Genomic DNA, 16,503 nt, shown 5'->3' with positions numbered 1-16,503 from the left:
GCCGATGATTTCTCACACAAGGAGGAGATATGAGCCTATGAGAGATTCATATCTTTTTATAAGCTCAGTTAATCAAATGCCTCTTGTTTGAGGCTTCTTTTAAAGAAAACACTCTCTGGCGTCGGCAATTGTCCAATATGCTTTAATACTTAACGTCCTCAAGCAAGGAACTCAAGGGATTTTTCAGACTAGTGATTTCTGTTTCACAGTGCACTTTGAGAAACTGATAAACAATGCCAATGCACTTCCTAGAAAAATGTCCATACAGACATTCCCAATTTTGCATTTGATTGTAGAGGATTAATAGAATAGCTTAACTCCAATCATATTGCCTCTAGTCATCCATGGAGATTGGGGATGGGTCACAAACCACAGATTAAGGACCCCTTTCTAAATCTGAGGTAAATTTTGCTTAAATGCAGTTATCTAAAATAAAGCAAAATGAGAAAACTTGAGTGTGTCAAGTGGCACAATTTTTTTGGAAGATAATTGTATAATGTACATAGAAGGCTTTAGAATTTCCCAGTAGCAATTCTGCTTCAATCAACGTTATTTGTAAGATCAGTAATTTGATTAGAATTTATATAAAAATACTATCATCACAGGCCAAAAAAATGGAAAATATAGTAAATATTCACAAAAAGAATTGGTTAAATAAATTATAAAACGTTCATACTATGAAGTATTATGAGGCTATTAAAATGGTATTTCTGAAGTATTTTAAATGACATGAAAAGATGTTCACACTATAATGTTAAATGAATAAAATGAGATAAAAACCTGTAAATACATTAAAAGATCTACTATGTTTTATATGCCATCTTTGTGTGTGTATTCAAATTTATATAGAAGTCTATGCAATATTGAAATTAAATATGGCAAAATATTAAAATTGGTCTCTGGATGATGAGATTATGGACAATAGAATTATAGATAATTTAAATTTAATTTTATTAGTTTTATTTTTATACATTAATTTAGTTGTACATTTGAGTAACATTGGATTGAATAACACTTGTGTACACACACACAAACATCAACATTGAGAGAGAAAGAACAAGGCCCCATCCCCAGATATTTTGATTTTATAATTCTAGAGTGGGTCCCAAACATCTGTATCAAAAAAAAAAAAAAAAGGGAGATATATTTTGATTCTGATGCATAGACAAGGTTTACAAGCTTTGCTTTATGGTATTTTCTATAATTTAAGTGTATCATCTGTATGAGAATATATATATATATAGTGCTCTGATCATGTTGAAAATAAGGAATATTTTCAATACCAGCCTGAGGAAAACATGCAAAAAAGGCATAAATATGTCTTTAGTATTGTTCTCAATATCACTTTTTGAATCCTTATCTTGCTCCTGACAGTCTTTGTCACCGTTACCCATGTAATTTTCTGGAAAAATCAGGACTCCATGCTCAATACACTGTTAACAAACTATGTGAGAACTCAGCAGAGAATGTTTTATGCTGAGATTTCCCAACATATATTGCCCAAAACATTAGCTCAGCAGGTTAGCTCAGCAGGTTGTTGTTAGTGGGCATTTCAAGAAAACAAGATTTCAAAACCAAGTATGTTTGAGGAATACTGAGTTAAAAAAAAAAAAAAAAAAGTAAACACATCTATTTAATGAAACACTCTTTAAAAGATGTAACGTACTAGATACCTTGTAAGTCATGTTGAGGATCGAAGAGTAGACTGTAATGTGTAATGTTTCCAAACTTATTTGGCCACGGAAACCCCTTTTAATCAGTAATATCTTGAGATACTAACTAGAGTTCCAAAGAAGGCAGTTAGAAAAGCATTACTTGCCGTTTCTCCCTTTTTCTCAAAACTAATTTTATTGGAAACTCTGAAAGTCTGCAAACCTTTATATTTGAAAAGAATAAATGTGTTATGGTGCAACTTTGGTTCCTGTGAGAGGTTAATGAGGGAGGTGTTGTGGAGCAGGAGACTTCCCAACTACTGTGAGAATTACACTTAGAGCCTTTCCTGCTGATTCACAAGGTTAGCTCTGGTGTTTGGTTTCACCTGTAATCTAAACAACTGAGGTCAATACAGTCTGTGTCCTAATGGAATATCTGCATAGAGAAAAATGTGTTCTTGTCTGCACTCAAACCAGAGTTAAGCTGTTTAGTGCTGTGTGGTGCTATAAAGCCACAGATTGCCTCAAGTGAGCTCCCTTGTGAATCAACCTCAAAGAATTTGCTTTCCACACAAGAAAACAGATTTTAAACATGAAGAATAGACCTGTTAGTTCTAATCCTCTACCAAATGAATCACCCTCTGAGTAATCATGAGATCAAATGAGAATACCTCCTAACTTTCCTCCAAGGACAAATAACCACAGAAAGGGGAGAGATGCTAAAATTTAGTTCCCCTGAAAACTGTCCAAATACATGCCCTTAACAAAGACTTTTGACATGTTCTGTAGGTGTTTTCTAGTCTTACATGTCAACTCAGTGATATCTAGACTTGCACTGAATAAATGGAATCTTGCATAAGGGTTTTCTTGATTCCGGGTATATAGATACATGAAACATGTAGGTATTTATCCCTTTATGTTTGGCAGAATAAGAACGGCATTCCTAATTTTTTTTTAAATTATATTTTAAGTTCTGGGATACATGTGCAGAACATGCAGGTTTATTACATAGGTATACATGTGCTATGGTGGTTTGCTGCACCCATCAACCCATCATCTACATTAAGTATTTCTCCTAATGCTATCCCTCACCTAGCCACCCACCCACCAACAGGCCCTGGTATGTGATGTTCCCCTCCCTGTGTCCATGTGTTCTCATTATTCAACTCTTGCTTATGAGTGAGAACATGCAGTGTTTGGTTTTCTGTTCCTGTGTCAGCTTGCTGAGAATGATGGTTACCAGCTTCATCCATGTCCTGGAAAAGCACATAAACTCATCCTTTTTTATGACTGCATACTATTCCATAGTGTATATGTACCACATTTTCTTTATCAAGTCTATCATTGATGAGCATTTGGGTTGGTTCCAAGTCTTTGCTATTGTGAATAGTGTTGCAATAAACAGACGTATGCATGTGCCTTCTTAGTAGAACAATTTGTAATCCTTTGGGTGTTTACCCAGTAATGGGATTAAAGGGTCAAATGGTATTTCTGTTTCTAGAACCTTCAGGAATCACCACACTGTCTTCCACAATGGTTGAACTAATTTACACTCCCACAATGGTGTAAAAGCATTCTTATTTCTCCACATGCTCTCCAGCATCTGTTGCTTCCTGATTTTTTAATGATCACCATTGTAACTGGCATGAAATGGTGTCTCATTGTGGTTTTGATTTGCATTTCTCTAATGACCAGTGAAGATGAGCTTTTTTTCATATGTTTGTTGGGTGCATAAATGTCTTCTTTTGAGAAGTGTCTGTTCATATCCTTTGCCCACTTTTTGATTTTTTATTTATTTTTTATTTTTTATAAATTTGTTTAAGTTCCTTGTAGATTCTGGGTATTAGCTCTTTGTCAGTTAGACAGATTGTAAAAATGTTCTCCCATTCTATAGGTGCCTGTTTACTCTGATGATAGTTCCTTTTGCTGTGCAGAATCTTTTTAGTTTAATTAGATCCCATTTGTCAATTTTGGCTTTTGTTGTCATCGCTTTTGCTGTATTAATCATGAAGTATTTGCCCATGCCTATGTCCTGAATGGTATTGCCTAGGTTGTCTTCCAGGGTTTCTATGTTTTTATGGTTTTAGGTCTTATGTTTAATTCTTTAATCTATCTTGAGTTAATTTTTATATAAGGTGTAAAGAAGGGGTTGAGTTTCAGTTTTCTGCATGTGGCTAGCCAGTTTTCCCAAAACCATTTATTAAATAGGGAATCCTTTCCACATTGCTTTTCTTTGTCAGGTTTGTAGAAGATAAGATGGTTGTAGATGTGTGGCACTATTTCTGAGCTCTCTGTTCTGTTCCATTGGTCTATATATCTGTTTTGGTATGAGTACCATGCTGTTTTGGTTACTACAGTCTTGTATTATAGTTTGAAGTCAGGTAGCATGATGACTCCAGTTTTGTTCTTTTTGCTTAGGATTGTCTGGGCTATACGAGCTCTTTTTTGGTTTCATATAAAATTTAAAGAATTTTTTTCTAATTATGTGAAGAAAGTCAATGGTAGCTTGATATTAGACAGATCGATGAGACAGAAAATTCACAAAGATATTCAGGAATTGAACTCAGCTCTGGATCAAGAGGACCTAGTAGATATCTACAGAACTCATGACCCCAAATCAACAGAATATACATACTTCTCAGCATCACATAACACTTATTCTAAAATTGACCACATAATTGGAAGTAAAACACTCCTCAGCAAATGAAAAAGACTGGAAATCATAATGAACAATGTCTCAGACCACAGTGCAATCAAATTAGAACTCAGGATTAACAAACTCAACTCAAAACCACACAACTACAAGGTAACTGAACAAACTGCCCCTGAATGACTAGTGGGGAAATAAGGAAATTAAGGTAAAAATAAATAAGTCCTTCAAAACCAGTGAGAGCAAAGACATAACGTACCAGAATCTCTGCAACACAGCTAAAGCAGTGTTTGGAGGGAAATTTACAGCACTAAATGCCCACAGGAGAAAGCAGGAAAGATGTAAAATTGAAACACTAACATCAAAATTAAAACAATCAGAGAAGCAAGAGCAAACAAATGTAACAGCTACTAGAAGACAAGAAATAACTAAGATCAAGGCAGAAATGAAGGAAATAGAGGTGAAAAAAACCCTTCAAAAAATCAAAGAATGACTGTACTGGAGCAAGATGGCCGAATAGGAACAGCTCCAGGCTCCAGCTCCCAGCGCTAGCAACACAGAAGACCGGTGATTTCTGCATTTTCAACTGAGGTACTGGGTTCATCTCACTAGGGAGTGCCAGACAATCAGTACTGGTCAGCTGCTGCAGCCTGACCAGCGAGAACTGAAGCAGGGGGAGGCATTGCCACGCCAGGGAAGTGCAAGGGGGAAGGAAATCTCTTTTCCTAACCAGGGGAACTGAGACACACAACACCTGGAAAATCGGGTAACTCCCATCCCAATACTGTGCTTTACCAAGGGTCTTAGTAAAGAGGCACACCAGGAGAATACATCCCACACCTGGTCGGGAGGGTCCCACGCCCACGGAGCCTCCCTCATTCCTAGCACAGCAGTCTGCAATCTAAGGCAAGGCAGCAGCAAGTCTGGGGGAGGGGCGCCCGCCATTGCTGAGGCTTAGGTAGGTAAGCAAAGCTGCTGGGAAGCTTGAACTGCATGGAGCTCACAACAGCTCAAGCAGTCCTGCTTCTCTCTGTACACTCCACCTCTGGGGACAGGGCACAGCTAAACAACAACAACAACAACAACAACAACAACAAAAAAGCAGCAGAAACCTCTGCAGATGCAAAGGACTCTGTCTGACAGCTTTGAAGAGAGCAGTGGATCTCCCAACATGGAGGTTGAGATCTGAAAAGGGAGAGACTGCCTGCTCAAGTGGGTCCCTGACCCCCAGGTAGCCTAACTGGGAGACAACCCCCACTAGGGGCAGCCGACACCCCACACCTCACACGGTGGAGTACATCCCTGAGGGGAAGCTTCCAAAGCAAGAATCAAAGAGGTACACTCGCTGTTCAGCAGTATTCTATCTTTTGCAGCCTCTGCTGCTGACACCCAGGCAAACAGGGTCTGGAGTGGACCTCAAGCAATCACCAACAGACCTACAGCTGAGGGTCCTGACAGTTAGAAGGAAAACTAACAAACAGGAAGGACACTCACACCAAAACCCCATCAGTACGTCACCATCATCAAAGACCAGAAGGAGATAAAACCACAAAGATGGGGAAAAAGCAGGGCAGAAAAGCTGGAAATTCAAAAAATAAGAAAGCATCTCCCTCTGCAAAGGAACGCAGCTCATTGCCAGCAACGGATCAAAGCTGGACTGAGAATGACTTTGACGAGCTGAGAGAAGAAGGCTTCAGTCCATCAAACTTCTCAGAGCTAAAGGAGGAATTACGTACACAGCGCAAAGAAAATAAAAATCCTGAAAAAACAGTGGAAGAATTGATAACTAGAATAATTAATACAGAGAATGCCATAAACGAACTGACAGAGATGAAAACCATGACACAAGAAATAAGTGACAAATGCACAAGCTTCAGTAACCGACTCGATCTACTGGAAGAAAGAGTATCAGTGATTGAGGATCAAATGAACGAAATGAAGTGAGAAGAGAAATCTAAAGAAAAAAGAAGAAAAAGAAATAAACAAAGCCTGCAAGAAGTATGGGATAATGTAACAAGGACAAATCTACGTCTGATTGGGGTGCCTGAAAGTGAGGGGGAAAATGGAACCAAGTTGGAAAACACTCTTCAGGATATCATCCAGGAGAACTTCCCCAACCTAGTAGGGCAGGCCAACATTCAAATCCAGGAAATACAGAGAACCCCACAAAGATACTCCTCGAGAAGAGCAACTCCAACACACATAATTGCCAGATTCACCAAAGTTGAAATGAAGGAAAAAAATTTTAAGGGCAGCCAGAGAGAAACGCCGGGTTACCCACAAAGGGAAGCCCATCAGACTAACAGAAGATCTCTCAGCAGAAACTCTCCAAGCCAGAAGAGAGTGGGGGTCAATATTCAATATTCTTAAAGAAAAGAATTTTCAACCCAGAATTTCATATCCAGCCAAACTAAGTTTCATAAGTGAAGGAGAAATAAAATCCTTTACAGATAAGCAAATGCTTAGAGATTTCGTCACCACCAAGCCAGCCGTACAAGAGACCCTGAAGGAAGCACTAAACATGGAAAGGAACAACCGGTACCAGCCATTGCAAAATAATGCCAAAATATAAAGACCATCGTAGCTAGGAAGAAACTGCATCAACTAACGAGCAAAATAACCACTTAATATCATAATGGCAGGATCAAGTTCACACATAACAATCTTAACCTTAAATGTAAATGGACTAAATGCTCCAATTAAAAGACACAGACTGGCAAACTGGATCAAGGGTCAAGACCCATCAGTCTGCTGTATTCAGGAGACCGATCTCCATGCAGAGACATACATAGGCTCAAAATAAAGGGATGGAGGAAGATTTACCAAGCAAATGGAGAACAAAAAAAAGCAGGGGTTGCAATACTAGTCTCTGATAAAACAGACTTTAAACCATCAACGATCAAAAGAGACAAAGAAGGCCATTACATAATGGTAAAGGGATCAATTCAACAGGAAGAGCTAACTATCCTAAATATATATGCACCCAATACAGGAGCACCCAGATTCATAAAGGAAGTCCTTAGAGACTTACAAAGAGACTTAGACTCCCATACAATAATAATGGGAAACTTCAAAACTCCACTGTCACATTAGACAGATCAACGAAACAGAAAGTTAACAAGGATATCCAGAAATTGAACCCATCTCTGTAGCAAGCAGACCTAATAGACATCTATAGAACTCTCCACCCCAAATCAACAGAATGTACATTCTTCTCAGCACCACAATGCACTTACTGCAAAATTGACCACATAATTGGAAGTAAAGCACTCCTCAGCAAATGTACAAGAACAGAAATTATAACAAACTGTCTCTCAGAACACAGTGCAATCAAACTAGAACTCAGGACTAAAAAACTCAGTCAAAACCACTCAACTACATGGAAACTGAACAACCTGCTCCTGAATGACTACTGGGTACATAACGAAATGAAGGCAGAAATAAAGATGTTCTTTGAAACCAATGAGAACAAAGATACAACATACCAGAATCTCTGGGACACATTTAAAGCAGTGTGTAGAGGGAAATTTATAGCACTAAATACCCACAAGAGAAAGCTGGAAAGATCTAAAATGGACACTCTAACATCACAATTAAAAGAACTAGAGAAGCAAGAGCAAACACATTCGAAAGCCAGCAGAAGGCAAGAAATAACTAAGATCTGAGCAGAACTGAAGGAGATAGAAACACAAAAAACCCTCCAAAAAATCAATGAATCCAGGAGTTGGTTTTTTGAAAAGATCAAGAAAATTGACAGACCGCTAGCAAGACTAATAAAGAAGAAAAGAGAGAAAAAACAAATTGATGCAATAAAAAATGATAAAGGGGATATCACCACCGACCCCACAGAAATACAAACTACCATCAGAGAATACTATAAACACCTCTACGCAAATAAACTAGAAAATCTAGAAGAAATGGATAATTACCTGGACACTTACGTACTCCCAAGACTCAACCAGGAAGAAGCTGAATCCCTGAATAGACCAATAGCAGGCTCTGAAATTGAGGCAATAATTAATAGCCTACCAACCAAAAAAAGTCCAGGAGCAGATGGATTCACAGCTGAATTCCACCAGAGGTACAAGGAGGAGCTGGTAGCATTCCTTCTGAAACTATTCCAATCAATAGAAAAAGAGGGAATCCTCCCTAACTCATTTTATGAGGCCAACATCATCCTGATACCAAAGCCTGGCAGAGACACAACAAAAAAAGAGAATTTTAGACCAATATCCCTGATGAACATTGATGCAAAAATCCTCAATAAAATACTGGCAAACCGGATTAAGCAACACTTCACAAAGCTTATCCACCATGATCAAGTGAGCTTCATCCCTGGGATGCAAGGCTGGTTCAACATTCGCAAATCAATAAACATAATCCAGCATATAAACAGAACCAAAAACAAGAACCACATGATTCTCTCAATAGATGCAGAAAAGGCTTTTGACAAAATTCAACAGCCCTTCATGTGAAAAACGCTCAATAAATTCGGTATTGACGGAACGTACCTAAAAATAATAAGAGCTATTTATGACAAACCCACAGCCAATATCATATTGAATGGGCAAAAACTGGAAAAATTCCCTTTGAAAACTGGCACAAGACAGGGATGCCCTCTCTCACCACTCCTATTCAACATAGTGTTGGAAGTTCTGGCTAGGGCAATCAGGCAAGAGAAAGAAATCAAGGGTATTCAGCTAGGAAAAGAAGAAGTCAAATTGTCCCTGTTCACAGATGACATGATTGTATATTTAGCAAATCTCATTGTCTCAGCCCAAAATCTCCTTAAGCTGATAAGCAACTTCAGCAAAATCTCAGGATACGAAATTAATGTGCAAAAATCACAAGCATTCTTATACACCAGTAACAGACAAACAGAGAGCCAAATCAGGAATGAACTTCCATTCACAATTGCTTCAAAGAGAATAAAATACCTAGGAATCCAACTTACAAGGGATGTAAAGGAACTCTTCAAGGAAAACTACAAACCACTGCTCAGTGAAATCAAAGAGGACACAAACAAATGGAAGAACATACCATGCTCATGGATAGGAAGAATCAATATTGTGAAATTGGCCATACTGCCCAAGGTTATTTATAGATTCAATGCCATCCCCATCAAGCTACCAATGAGTTTCTTCATAGAATTGGAAAAATCGGCTTTAAAGTTCATATGGAACCAAAAAAGAGCCCGCATCTCCAAGACAATCCTAAGTCAAAAGAACAAAGCTGGAGGCATCACGCTACCTGACTTCAAACTATACTACAAGGCTACAGTAACGAAAACAGCATGGTACTGGTACCAAAACAGAGATATAGACCAATGGAACAGAACAGAGTCCTCAGAAATAACACCACACATCTACAGCCATCTGATCTTTGACAATCCTGAGAGAAACAAGAAATGGGGAAAGGATTCCCTATTTAATAAATGGTGCTGGGAAAATTGGCTAGCCATAAGTAGAAAGCTGAAACTGGATCCTTTCCTTACTCCATATAATAAATTAATTCAAGATGGATTAGAGACTTAAATGTTAGACCTAATACCATAAAAATCCTAGAGGAAAACCTAGGTAGTACCATTCAGGACATAGGCATGGGCAAAGACTTCATGTCTAAAACACCAAAAGCAACGGCAGCAAAAGCCAAAATTGACAAATGGGATCTCATTAAACTAAAGAGCTTCTGCACAGCAAAAGAAACTACCATCAGAGTGAACAGCCAACCTACAGAAATAGAGAACATTTTTCCAATCTACTCATCTGACAAACAGCTAATATCCAGAACCTACAAAGAACTCAAAGAAATTTACAAGAAAAAAACAAACAACCCCATCAAAAAGTGGGCAAAGGATATGAACAGACATTTCTCAAAAGAAGACATTCATACAGCCAACAGACACATGAGAAAATGCTCATCATCACTGGCCATCAGAGAAATGCAAATCAAAACCACAATGAGATACCATCTCACACCAGTTAGAATGACAATCATTAAAAAGTCAGGAAACAACAGGTGTTGGAGAGGATATGGAGAAATAGGAACTCTTTTACACTGTTGGTGGGATTGTAAACTAGTTCAACCATTATGGGAAACAGTATGGCGATTCCTCAAGGATCTAGAACTAGAAGTACCATATGACCCAGCCATCCCATTACTGGGGATATACCCAAAGGATTATAAATCATGCTGCTATAAAGACACATGCACATGTATGTTTATTGCGGCACTATTCACAATAGCAGAGACTTGGAATCAACCCAAATGTCCATCAGTGACAGACTGGATTAAGAAAATGTGGCACATATACACCATGGAATACTATGCAGCCATAAAAAAAGGATGAGTTTGTGTCCTTTGTAGGGACATGGATGCAGCTGGAAACCATCATTCTTAACAAACTATCACAAGAACAGAAAACCAAACACCGCATGTTCTCACTCATAGGTGGGAACTGAACAATGAGATCATTTGGACTCAGGAAGGGGAACATCACACACAGGGGCCTATCATGGGGAGGGGCGAGTGGGGAGGGATTGCATTGGGAGTTATACCTGATGTAAATGACGAGTTGACGGGTGCCGACGAGTTGATGGGTGCAGCACACCAACATGGCACAAGTATACATATGTAACAAACCTGTACGTTATGCACATGTACCCTAGAACTCAAAGTACAATTAAAAAAAAAAAAAAAAGAGTCAAGACCCATCAGTCTGCTGTATTCAGGAGACCGATCTCACACGCAGAGACTTTTATAGGCTCAAAATAAAGGGATGGAGGAAGATTTACCAAGCAAATGGAGAACAGAAAAAAGCAGGGGTTGCAATACTAGTGTCTGATAAAACAGACTTTAAACCATCCATGATCAAAGAGACAAAGAAGGCCATTACATAATGGTAAAGGGATCAATTCAACAGGAAGAGATAACTATCCTGAATATATGTGTACCCAAAGCAGGAGCACCCAGATTCATAAAGAAAGTCCTTAGAGACTTAAAAAGAGACTTAGACTCCCATACAATAATAATGGGAGACTTCAACACCCCACTGTCAACATTAGACAGATCAATGAGACAGAAAGTTAACAAGGATATCCAGGAATTGAACTCATCTGTGCAGCAAGCAGACTTAATAGACAGCGACAGAACTCTCCACCCCAAATCAACAGAATATACATTCTTCTCAACACCACATCACACTTATTCCAAAATTGACCACATAATTGGAAGTAAAGCACTCCTCAGCAAATGTACAAGAACAGAAATTATAACAAACTGTCTCTCAGAACACAGTGCCATCAAACTAGAACTCAGGACTAAAAAACTCAGTCAAAATCGCTCAACTACATGGAAACTGAACAACCTGCTCCTGAATGACTACTGGGTACATAACGAAATGAAGGCAGAAATAAAGATGTTCTTTGAAACCAATGAGAACAAAGATACAACATACCAGAATCTCTGGGACACATTTAAAGCAGTGTGTAGAGGGAAATTTATAGCACTAAATGCCCACAAGAGAAAGATGGAAAGATCTAAAATGGACACTCTAACATCACAATTAAAAGAACTAGAGAAGCAAGAGCAAACACATTCAAAAGCTTGCAGAAGGCAAGAAGTAACTAAGATCAGAGCAGAACTGAAGGAGATAGAGACACAAAAAACTCTCCAAAAAATTAATGAATCCAGGAGTTGGTTTTTTGAAAAGATCAACAAAATTGATAGACCACTAGCAAGGCTAATAAGGAAGGAAAGAGAGAAGAATCAAATAGATGCAATAAAAAATGATAAAGGGGATATCACCACTGACCCCACAGAAATACAAACTACCATCAGAGAATACTATAAACACCTCTACGCAAATAAACTAGAAAATCTAGAAGAAATGGATAATTACCTGGACACTTACATACTCCCAAGACTCAACCAGGAAGAAGCTGAATCCCTGAATAGACCAATAGCAGGCTCTGAAATTGAGGCAATAATTAATAGCCTACCAACCAAAAAAAGTCCAGGAGCAGATGGATTCACAGCTGAATTCTACCAGAGGTACAAGGAGGAGCTGGTAGCATTCCTTCTGAAACTATTCCAATCAATAGAAAAAGAGGGAATCCTCCCTAACTCATTTTATGAGGCCAACATCATCCTGATACCAAAGCCTGGCAGAGACACAACAAAAAAAGAGAATTTTAGACCAATATTCCTGATGAACATCGATGCAAAAATCCTCAATAAAATACTGGCAAACCAGATTCAGCAGCACATCAAAAAGCTTATCCACCATGATCAAGTGAGCTTCATCCCTGAGATGCAAGGCTGGTTCAACATACGCAAATCAATAAACATAATCCAGCATATAAACAGAACCAAAGACAAAAACCACATGATTATCTCAATAGATGCAGAAAAGGCTTTTGACAAAATTCAACAGCCCTTCATGCTAAAAACGCTCAATAAATTCGGTATTGATGGAATGCATCTCAAAATAATAAGAGCTATCTATGACAAACCCACAGCCAATATCATACTGAATGGGCAAAAACTGGAAATATTCCCTTTGAAAACTGGCACAAGACAGGGATGCCCTCTCTCTCCACTCCTGTTCAACATAGTGTTGGAATTTCTGGCTAGGGCAATCAGTCAAGTGAAAGAAATAAACGGTATTCAGTTAGGAAAAGAAGAAGTCAAATTGTCCCTGTTTGCAGATGACATGACTGTGATGATTGTATATTTAGAAAACACCATTGTCTCAGCCCAAAATCTCCTTAAGCTGATAAGCAACTTCAGCAAAGTCTCAGGATACAAAATTAATGTGCCAAAATCACAAGCATTCTTATACACCAGTAACAGACAAACAGAGAGCCAAATCATGAATGAACTCCCATTCACCATAGCTTCAAAGAAAATAAAATACCTAGGAATCCAACTTATAAGGAATGTAAAGGACCTCTTCAAGGAGAACTACAAACCACTGCTCAGTGAAATAAAAGAGGATACAAACAAATGGAAAAACATACCATGCTCATGGATAGGAAGAATCAATATCATGAAAATGACCATACTGCCCTAGGTAATTTATACATTCAATGTCATCCCCATCAAGCTACCAATGAGTTTCTTCACAGAATTGGAAAAAACTGCTTTAAAGTTCATATGGAACCAAAAAAGAGCCCGCACTGCCAAGACAATCTTAAGTCAAAAGAACAAAGCTGGAGGCATCACGCTACCTGACTTCAAACTATACTACAAGGCTACAGTAACCAAAACAGCATGGTACTGGTACCAAAACAGAGATATAGACCAATGGAACAGAACAGAGTCCTCAGAAATAACACCACACATCTACAGCCATCTGATCTTTGACAAACCTGAGAGAAACAAGAAATGGGGAAAGGATTCCCTATTTAATAAATGGTGCTGGGAAAATTGGCTAGTCATAAGTAGAAAGCTGAAACTGGATCCTTTCCTTACTCCTCATACGAAAATTAATTCAAGATGGATTAGAGACTTAAATGTTAGACCTAATACCATAAAAACTCTAGAAGAAAACCTAGTTAATACCATTCAGGACATAGGCATGGGCAAGGACTTCATGTCTAAAACACCAAAAGCAACGGCAACAAAAGCCAAAATAGACAAATGGGATCTAATTAAACTAAAGAGCTTCTGCACAGCAAAAGAAACTACCTTCAGAGTGAACAGGCAACCTACAGAATGGGAGAACATTTTTGCAGTCTACTCATCTGACAAAGGGCTAATATCCAGAACCTACAAAGAACTCAAAGAAATTTACAGGAGAAAAACAAACAACCCCATCGAAAAGTGGGCAAAGGATATGAACAGACATTTCTCAAAAGAAGACATTCATACAGTCAACAGACACACAAAGAAATGCTCACCATCACTGACCATCAGAGAAATGCAAATCAAAACCACAATGAGATACCATCTCACACCAGTTAGAATGGCAATCATTAAAAAGACAGGAAACAGCAGATGCTGGAGAGGATGTGGAGAAATAGGAACACATTTACACTGTTGGTGGGATTGTAAACTACTTCAGCCATTACGGAAAACAGTATGGTGATTCCTCAAGGATCTAGAACTAGAAGTACCATATGACCCAGCCATCCCATTACTGGGTATATACCCAAAGGATTATAAATCATCCTGCTATAAAGACACATGCACACACATGTTTATTGCGGCACTATTCACAATAGCAAAGACTTGGAATCAACCCAAATGTCCATCAGTGACAGACTGGATTAAGAAAATGTGGCACATATACACCATGGAATACTATGTACCATAAAAAAAGATGAGTTTGTGTCCTTTGTAGGGACATGGATGCAGCTGGAAACCATCATTCTCAGCAAACTACCACAAGAACAGAAAACCAAACACCGCATGTTCTCACTCATAGGTGGGAACTGAACAATGAGATCACTTGGACTTGGGAAGGGGAGCATCACACACCGGGGCCTATCATGGGGAGGGGGTTGGGGGGAGGGATTGCATTGGGAGTTATACCTGATGTAAATGACAAGTTGATGGGTGCTGATGAGTTGATGGGTGCAGCACACCAACATGGCTCAAGTATACATATGTAACAAACCTGCATGTTATGCACATGTACCCTAGAACTTAAAGTATAATAATAATTTAAAATAAATAAATAAATAAATAAATAAATAATGAAAGAATCCAGGAGCTGTTTTTCTGAAAAGATTAACAAAATAGGTAGACCACTAGCCAGACTAATAAAGAAGAAAAGGGAAAAGAATCAAATAGACACAATAAAAAGTGATAAAGGGGAAATCACCACTGATCCTATAGAAATACAAACTACCATCAGAGAATACTATAAACACAGCTATGCAAAATAAACTAGCAAATCTAGAAGAAATGGATAAATTCCTGGACACATACACCCTCCCAAGTCTAAACCAGGAAGAATTTGAACCCCCGAATAGACCAATAACAATTTTCGAAATTGGGGCAGTGATTACTAGCCTACCAACCAAAAAAAGCCAAGACCAGATGGATTCACAGTCAAATTCTACCACAGGTACAAAGAAGAGCTGGTACCATTCCTTCTGAAACTATTCTAAGCAATATAAATAGAGGGACTCCTCTCTAACTTCTTTTGTGAGGCCAGCATCATCCTTATACCAAAACCTGGCAGAGACACACACACACAAAAAAGAAAAATTCAGTCCAATATCCCTGATGAACATCGATACAAAAATCCTCAATAAAATACTGGCAAACTGCATCAAAAAGCTTATCCACCACGATCACGTCTGCTTCATCGATGGGATGTAAGGCCGGTCCCACATACACAAATCAGTAAATGTAATTCATCACATAAACACAATCAATGACAAAAACCACATGATTATCTCAATAGATGAAGAAAAGGCCTTCAATAAAATTCAACACCCCTTCATGCCAAAAACTCTCAATAAATGAGGTATTGATGGAATGTATCTCAAAATAATAGGAGCTATTTATGACAAACCCACAGCCAATATCACACTGAATGGGCAAAAGCTAGAAGAATTCCCTTTGAAAACTGGCACAAGACAAGGATGTCCTCTCTCACCACTCCTATTCAACATAGATTGGAAGTTCTGGCCAGGGCAATCAAGCAAGAGAAAGAATAAAGGGTATTCAAATAGGAAGAGAGGAAGTCAAATGGTCTCTGTTTGCAGATGACATGGTTGTATATTTAGAAAACTGCATCGTCTCAGCCCAAAAACTCCTTAAGTTGATAAGCAACTTCGGCATAGTCTCAGGAAACAAAATCAATGTGCAAAAACCATTAGCATTCCTATACACCAATAATAGATAAATAGAGAGCCAAATCATGAGTGAACTCCCAGTCACAATTGCTACAAAGAGAATTAAATTACTAGTAATACAGCTTAAAAGGGATGTGAAGGACTTCTTCAAGGAGAACTACGAACCACTGCCCAAGGAAATAAGAGAGGACAGAAACAAATGGAAAAACATTCCATGCTCATGGATAGAAAGAATCAATATCGTGAAAATGGCCATACTTCCCAAAGTAATTGATACATTCATTCCTAATATTACTTTTTGCTATAGCATTACAATCATAGGTGATAAGGCAGGAGCGGGGGTTGTTTATTAATATATTCTGTTATAAGCAATGTGTTTTATTTAGCAATT

Source organism: Macaca mulatta, chromosome X (genome assembly GCF_049350105.2).
Source record: "Macaca mulatta isolate MMU2019108-1 chromosome X, T2T-MMU8v2.0, whole genome shotgun sequence".
NCBI classification, from domain to species: Eukaryota; Metazoa; Chordata; class Mammalia; order Primates; family Cercopithecidae; genus Macaca; species Macaca mulatta.
The sequence above is the reverse complement of the archived record's forward strand: the minus strand, read 5'-3'. Positions refer to the sequence as shown.